Consider the following 7,927-nt stretch of genomic DNA (forward strand, 5'->3'; position numbering starts at 1 on the left):
ATATATATGTACTATATTGTATATTACTAAAAAATACAAGTTCAATCGAATCAAAGATTAATGAAAGTGCAATAGCAACGTGTTTGCGATCAATTGTCGTTACTCCATTAACGTTTTTTCAGCTTTGTCGAAACGTTTCTTCCATCCTCTTGCTAGTCTTAAAATTCTCGTCGTGCGGCGAGGGTTGAAAAATGCACGGCCAGCGTGGACACGCCACGAGCCGGATAAGGGTGGACGATGGCATCGGCTTAAGCAAAGTCTCCGATCCATAACCCTACCTATCCCCCGTAGTCTCAACCCCCTGGTCGCCGATGGCACGACCCATACCGCAGGCACTTTACCACTCTGCCGCGCCACACTCACAGACATGGCTGTGTAACAGTGGTAGTGTGAGTGGCATGAGGTTACCGGTTACCGACGTCGTCGTCGTCGTCGTCGTTGTCGTCGTCGTCGACGACGTCGACGTCGACGAGGGGATGGGAAGTGGGGTTGAACCTATCCCGTGTTACGTGCCAGCCACGCGACGCGCCTGATTAAGGAGCCTGCAGGCAGCCAAGGGGTGGCTTGCCTTTCCTTCTTCCTCCCTTTCCTCCCTTCATCCTCCGTGCAAGTTCTTCGTGTCGATCTTCGCGAGGGAAACGAGATGGGAAATCTGCGGATCGCAAGACTCGTAATGGCCGTTGGTATATGGCAAAGAAATGTCTTTATTAGTATGCCATGCATCGCGCGAGACGCTGGTTGGGTCGAACTGTATGAATTTTAAAGGATTAAATCGAAGAATGGAACCTGTTTTTTTATGCACGCGAGTCATATTTTGTGGAATATGTGTATTTAATCGCATGTTAATTTCTTTATTATAACGTGTAACTTAAATTAAATTCTTTAACGAGATTTTTCGATAAACTCCAATATCAAAATTAGATGATCATGATTAAACACAATGTTTCTTTTAATCGAAATAATAGAATTGCAATATATATTTCATCAAACGAATCTGACTATTGAAGATTTTCTTTCTGTTTATGACAGAACAGTAGATAAAAGGATTGTGATACGAGACACAAGATTTCGTTCTTTTTAATTTTTAGTATGTATACAGTTTTTATTCCTTTTTTTTTCTAATATTCTTTTGTTTCATAGATAAGTGTATGATATAAGAATACAATTTTTGTGCATAATATTTATGGTACTTTATTTTAATACATTATTAATTCCAAGTTTTTTCTTATTATCTACAAAAAGAGCCGATTTCGTAATTCGAAGAATTTCGAGTCGTAACCGACCGACAGGCGAGATTAGGCTCGTTCGCGCGGATAGTTAGAGGATAGGAAACGAGGCTGAAGCTTCTATCCCGTATTACGTGCCGGTGAGGCGTCAGGCCTGATTAAGGATCCTGCGGGGGATTTGCCTGCACACGGCGTCAGCTCGTTTCTGCTTCCTCAGCGAAGCGACGACTCGTAGTCGACCTTTGCGAGATTCTGCGACGGAAATTCCCGGGAACGAGCGCGCCTTCCCGTGACGGTCCTTCGTTTTCCCGCGCAAGACACCGTCTGTGTACTCACAGAATTACGTAAACGTGTCAAGAATTTCGCGGCTATACGAAACTGCATCGATGTCGCGTAGAGCAATCGATGTGGATATTGATCCACATCGAATTGGCTTTTCTCTTTAACCTGACTTTTTCTTTATCTTTTTAAGATTACCCTTTTCTTTTCGATGATTTTGCGACAAAATTTCTTAATTTTTTTAAAAGAATTTGAAGCTTAGGCAGCTTTATATGTTGCCTTATCTTTTAAGATACATTTTTCCTTTCTTATTACTGCCTAGGGAGCGTAGAAAAAACCATTCAGCATTTATATGGTAAATATATAATACAGTAGTATGAATAAAAAAAAACCTTAATGAATATAGGTCGATAATTGTTTCTAAGATATAAACAATTTTGTATAATTGATTTATTGCTTTTCTACGTATATACGATGTAAAAAGAGAAATTGAGGTAAGTAACACTGATAGCTTATTTGAGAGAATTACGTAGGTCTAATGATGTAATCTCTCATAATGACTGATTGATGTCAACATACTGATTTCCGGTGAAATTTTTTATTAGGAAGTGTGCGCATGGAAATTGAATCAGAACATTCAGAACACGATTTGTAAACTGAGGTAAATCTTCATGTCGCATACGACACGTAAAAAAAGTCAATAAGTCAGTTATGATACTAACGTATAAAATTATTGTTTATGTCTTAGAAGCAGTTGAGTTTTCTTGATCCATGTTCACTAAGACTTTTTTATTCAATACTATCTATCATATAAATGCGAAATGATTTTTTTTTAACATTTTATATATTAACACATTCCTTTTGTTAATTGCATTAAAGACGTTTCTCTTATTTTCAATAAAGTTATTGTTGTTATTACTATTTTTTATATATCCGATCAAAACGTTAGTAGGAATAATAATTTTAGCTTTTAATAAATCCTAAACAATTAAGAATCGTTTAATCTCAAAGGAGTTTCCGCAGAATTTTAATTTGAGCGTTACAAAAATATCTCAAGATTGTTACTCTTTTATACAAAATACAAAGAAAATGCGAGAACGAGAAGTATTCTCACACGTTTGGTTGCACCGTGTGTAGGATCCCCGGCTCTCGAGCTTCCTTTCTAGAATGACGAAGACGAATGCTGAGCCGCGCGCAGGATATCGGGAGCTCAGGCTCCGGCCGACCGGACCAAACCTTCCGCTCGTCTCGTCCATTTTTCTCTATCCTCGACCTTTTTTCCTTCGGCAAGTGGTAGCCGGTTAAGTGCCCGGGAGAACGATGAGCAAGTTCCTCTCTGATAACGACCGGAGAAGCGACCCGGCTCATCCGTCCTACCTCGCCGCGATCCTTTTCCAAGAATAATCTTACCTTCCATTTCTCCGTGTCGCCTTCATCCCGTCTCGATAGAGCGCGAATATAGTCCCACAGGAATTATTGGCCAGCATGACCATAACGTATAGAGGGACTTCCGATTTTTCTTATTTTTAAAACCGATTCAAATCTTTGCGGTACTGGCTGTTAATAATAAATATCTTTCCGTATATACTTTAAATACAAATATAAAGCAGTTTTTTTTTGCAATTCTTCAAAATTCGAAAGAAAAATAATACAAGTATATCGCACTGAATAAAATGTAAAAGTTTTTTTCGGAGATATTTGTCCGCAGAAATGTAACTAGAATAAAGTGGGGGTAATTTGAAGGTTAACAGAAATTTTCAAATTGTATAAAAGATGGAGGTTGCGCAGTATATTTAATCAAACATATCAAACACTGTATATTTAATCAAACATATACACTGAAAACAAATTTTGGCATTTTTGGTCCAAATGAATGATTAATCAATGTCCGACTAAATGTAATTAATGCATTGATACAATAATTGAATTTATTTATATAACTATATTCATTCTGACAATGAATTCTAGCAATAGTTTTACAACCTAAATCATTATGAGAATTCATTGGATCAATTTTCATTATTTTTTTCAGAATTCAATATTGAATATTTTATTGTATTTACGTACAGTTTTGGTTTCGTGTTCTATTGCAACAATAAGATATATTTTGTATGTTTAATTGAATATACTATGCAACTTCAAATCTTTCAAATCTTACGATTTGACAATTTCTGTTAATTTGTCTAAATTAGCCCGCTTTATCCTAGATTTAGAAATTTAAGATTAAGGTATGCGCACGTATCTTAAAATTCGGATGAAGAGTGAAGAAATATAAAGATGAAAACTTGTATTAGAACTTCCTTCCCTGAGGACATTGTCAGTCAACAATCGCCTACCAGCAGATCGGTCACTCTTCGTGGACCAGCAAATAAAAGCGGAAGAGGAAAGAATAGATTTGTAAGAAAGGACTGGGCGGTACGCAAGCGAGAGAAGAATGGTCGAATCCTTTAATCCAGAATGTGAAGACGAAGACGAAGATGCGGGACGGGAATGAGGATGCAACCGGGGATAATTCGAATGGAAAGATTAAGACAGAACTATGGTTGCAGTATTCTCGCCCGAAGAAAGGCTGTTAGTCTCGTGGAAACAAACGAAGGATCATCAAACTTGAAGAGTAGAAGGAGCGAAACTGAAAAAAAGGAAAGGAAGCGAAAAAGTAGGTGGGAAAGGATAAGATAAGAAAGCTCGGGAGGAGACGAATAATCAATACGGTCGCCAAGTCGTTAATTCCAATCGCCAACCATCACGCCTTCGTGCAGCGTTAAGCACAGGACGAGAATTTCACCCCCGACTGCCTGAAGGGCATTCTTTTTTCTCGAATCTCCCGTCAGTGAGCGGAGCTTCGATTTTTTTTTTCTTTCGGTCTTGCAACGCACAGACCGACGAAGGAAACGAAAGGAAAAAAAAACTGGGGAGACGATCGAAAGCGGGCATCCCTTCCACGATAATTATTTTCCGACGAGGCTTGGCGTCGCCTTAACAACGATCCGGTGAACGTCGGAAAATATCGGGATCAAAAGTGCACGTGAACGGAGAACTAAGATGCTATTCGTTTCTTATTAGAAACTCGATATCCTACTGATATTGTTTATGATACTTAACTCTCGATCGATAATGTGAAATTCTTATCCTTCGTCTGCAACTTGTGTCTTTGAATTTTAGTGCAGATTTTTATATTGTTCCAAACTGTATACACTGTAAAAAATAAAATGTTAATTTTAACTTGAAGATAGTATAGTGGACTTTCTGAGAAAATGTTAAAATTATTTAACATTTTTGTGCCCACTATATGTTTTTAAGTTATATGTTAAAATTAACATTTTATTTTTTACAGCGTAAAAATCTAAAAAGATTCTTACTTGTGAAACCTTTAACCCTTTATAGATGGGTGACCCCATTTTTTGATTATCTTCTTTTATTTTGTAAACTGTTCACTTGATTTTCATGAAATTTGGCCTGGTGAGGTAATTCGATAATGCTGTAGTCGAGTCGAGGTCAAAAATAAAAAATTCAAAATGATCGATCCAATATGGCGGACAGAATTTAAAAAAAATCTGATTATCATGAAACTCGATTTTAGATCATTTTTAATTTCGAAGTAATATAATAAAGTTTCCAGTTTCGATTTATTTAAAGCTCATCAGTGTTACACGCACAAACAGTTGGAACTGATTTCCAGTCTTTCTAATTATGAGCTCTGTGACAGTAAAATTCTCACTTGAAGGTTACTCTTTTGAAATGTGACATTTTCAGGCTACATTTAAACTCAGCAATATTGAGACTCTTAAAACCGAGTTTTATTATAATCAATTATTTTTTGGAAATTTGAATTTTACGAATCTGAGGCCAAAATTGAATTCAGTAACTTGGAAAACTCTTAGAAAAGGTTTTCATTATGTTTCTTTATTAGAAAGCTCCTGTCCTTGAAGAGTTAATAAGTTTTTATTATTAAGATTATTCACGAGTTTTTATTATCAAAGAAGTTGCATTATATTTCACTTATTTTTTACAAGTTTAAATTTATATAGTAGATAAATTCACAAAATTCAAAAAATCGATTATATTTTTAAATAATTATCCAACATTACTGGCGGAAGGATTAAATTTAAAAACATAAGAAACTACAAATCTTAACAAAAATATACGCGTATTATTTTAAAAAACTTATATTTACAATTAGACATTTTATTTATTCTCGCGAAGAAATAAATATGCCGGTCAATACTTTTATTAAAATATATAATGAGCGAGATGTCCGACTTAATCTGCATAAATTCTGAAATCCGAACCAATTACTTAATTTTTTCCGAGCACACAAGCGCTCGCGGTCTTATTGCACAACTTAGCCCGAAAACACCAGGGCAACGCGGCGCGAAGCCGCGCGCGAGTCCGGCGGAATAAGAACGGAACGAAACAAAACGAAAAGGAAAAGGGGAGTTGGGGGAAAAAAAAGGAAAAAGCATAAAAGTACGTCGCCGGCGGTGGTCGTGCTCGCGAATATCCGGCGTGAGACTCGAATAGCTGCGCTCTTCCCGCACGAGCGTTTCCTCCCTTTCCCGCTTTCACCCGCTCCATATCCACGAGAACGCGCGCACGTGACTATATACGTGCTCGCATGTATCCGCTATGTATACATACGTGCTTGGTGTGAGAGGCGAGAGGACTCGATCCCTCCGGGGAGTTACACGAGAAAGAACGGACGACATGCGGATGGAGAGAGGGAGGAAAGAGAAAGGGGTGGGGGGGGGAAGGGAGAAAGAGAAGTAGAGAGAAGTGCGACGAGGAGTGTACGAAGGGAAGAAGAAGGTAGAGAGAACGACGTGACACAGCTCGAGGGTTGAGGAAGAAGGTATGAGGGGGAGAGGAGGGGGAGGGGACACTCCGGAGGAAGAGGGACACTGGGACGCTCGTAACGAGTCTCTCCTGGTCCCTCGTCGCAATGGGGCTCTCGGACGACCGGATCGCCATGGGACGAAGGCTCGCCGTGTGCCAGCGAGGGTAAGGGGTGTGAGGATCGGTCAGCAGAATGGAAAGAGAGATAGTGACTGGTCAGGATGCGAAAGAGCGAGAGGAGACCCGGGCGGATACGATCGGCGAACCGCGCGGCGCGTGATAAATAACCCAGCGGCGGCTCCCGCTCTGTTCCCGTCTCTCGCTTTCGCCTCCTTCCTCTTTCTTCGCTTCGTATCTACCGCTCTGTCTCCCTCCACCTCCTCCCACTCCTCCTTTCCGATGGTTCCGCGGGTGCGAGCATCGCTTGAGACCGCTTACAGGTCGCGCCAAAAGACGCTTGGCTGCTCTTTGACGCTTGACCGACGCCGACTTCCGCGAGCGAGGAGAATCGACGACTATACTATACAATGCCTCTTGAGATGAAGAAAGAGGGGGAGGGGGGACTATTATTTTCGAGAGAAATATAGGTTTCCTTTTTTTTAATTCGCTTCGCCGTGAAGGTTTTTTTTCGGACTGTCTGACGATGATAGCCATTATAGTCGGGTAATTTGACAAATTTGGTACCTCACCACCGTTTCCGTTGGTTATTTTTATAGCGGCACGATAGAATAAATGTTTTCGATTTCGAATCGCTAAAATTGGTTGTCTATTCGCACGGAGTCATTGAACGTTGCGTAAAAAAAAAACGTCACAGTATTTATCTTTTTGCATGGAAGTTAAAAATTTTGTAGCGGATCGCTACAAATAACTACGTTATCAATTTACATTAAAAAAATATTGTAAACATTAAAATATATATGATCCGTCACAATTTGTAATAAGCTATAGAACCTTTTCAATGTCTTTACGAATATAGAGAGTAATTACGGAATCATCGAACGTTATAAAAAAAGTCCAATATTTATCTTTTTATATAAAAGTTAAAATTTTGTAGCAAAGTGCTACAGCTAAAAATGACCCCCACATTGCTCATTTACATTAAAAAATATTGTAAACGTTAAAATATATAAAACTCTCGCAATTCGGAATAAGCTACAGAAACCTTCACAGTGTCTTTAAAAATGTAGAGGACACCTGTACCTTTGTGTCCCCACTTAACTACTGTCTACATACCAACCGTTCACAAAATATCTCCGAAAATTCCTACTTCCGAAACTATATCGCGATAAATAATAAATCCCAGACAAAAGCCTGCGTTGCCGGTAACAAAAGCCTCGCGTCGTTTCATTACCATCGAATTACGCACGGCGGATATTAATTGACGTTGGATCTTCCATATCTCGTCGGTATCCCGGCGGCTCGATCCCGGCTTCGATTTCCGATCGGTGGAACATACGGACGGAAAAGGCCGGGGCTCTCTCGGCTTGCTCAGCGGTCTCGTCGTCTTTTTGCTAACGGCTGTACTACGGTGCCGTCGCGGCGCGGAATATCCCGGCTGCGCGCAGTGTGACGTGGCGCGGCACCGAGCG

The 7,927-nt window shown here is 39.6% G+C and overlaps 1 pseudogene; it reads left to right on the top strand.

The window, feature by feature from the left end:
- The first annotated feature begins 6,356 nt into the window (after positions 1-6,356).
- Positions 6,357-7,927, top strand: part of LOC105621308 — a 4,078-nt pseudogene continuing 2,507 nt past the window's right edge.

This window comes from Atta cephalotes, assembly GCF_000143395.1.
Source record: "Atta cephalotes unplaced genomic scaffold scaffold00032, whole genome shotgun sequence".
NCBI classification, from domain to species: domain Eukaryota; kingdom Metazoa; phylum Arthropoda; class Insecta; order Hymenoptera; family Formicidae; genus Atta; species Atta cephalotes.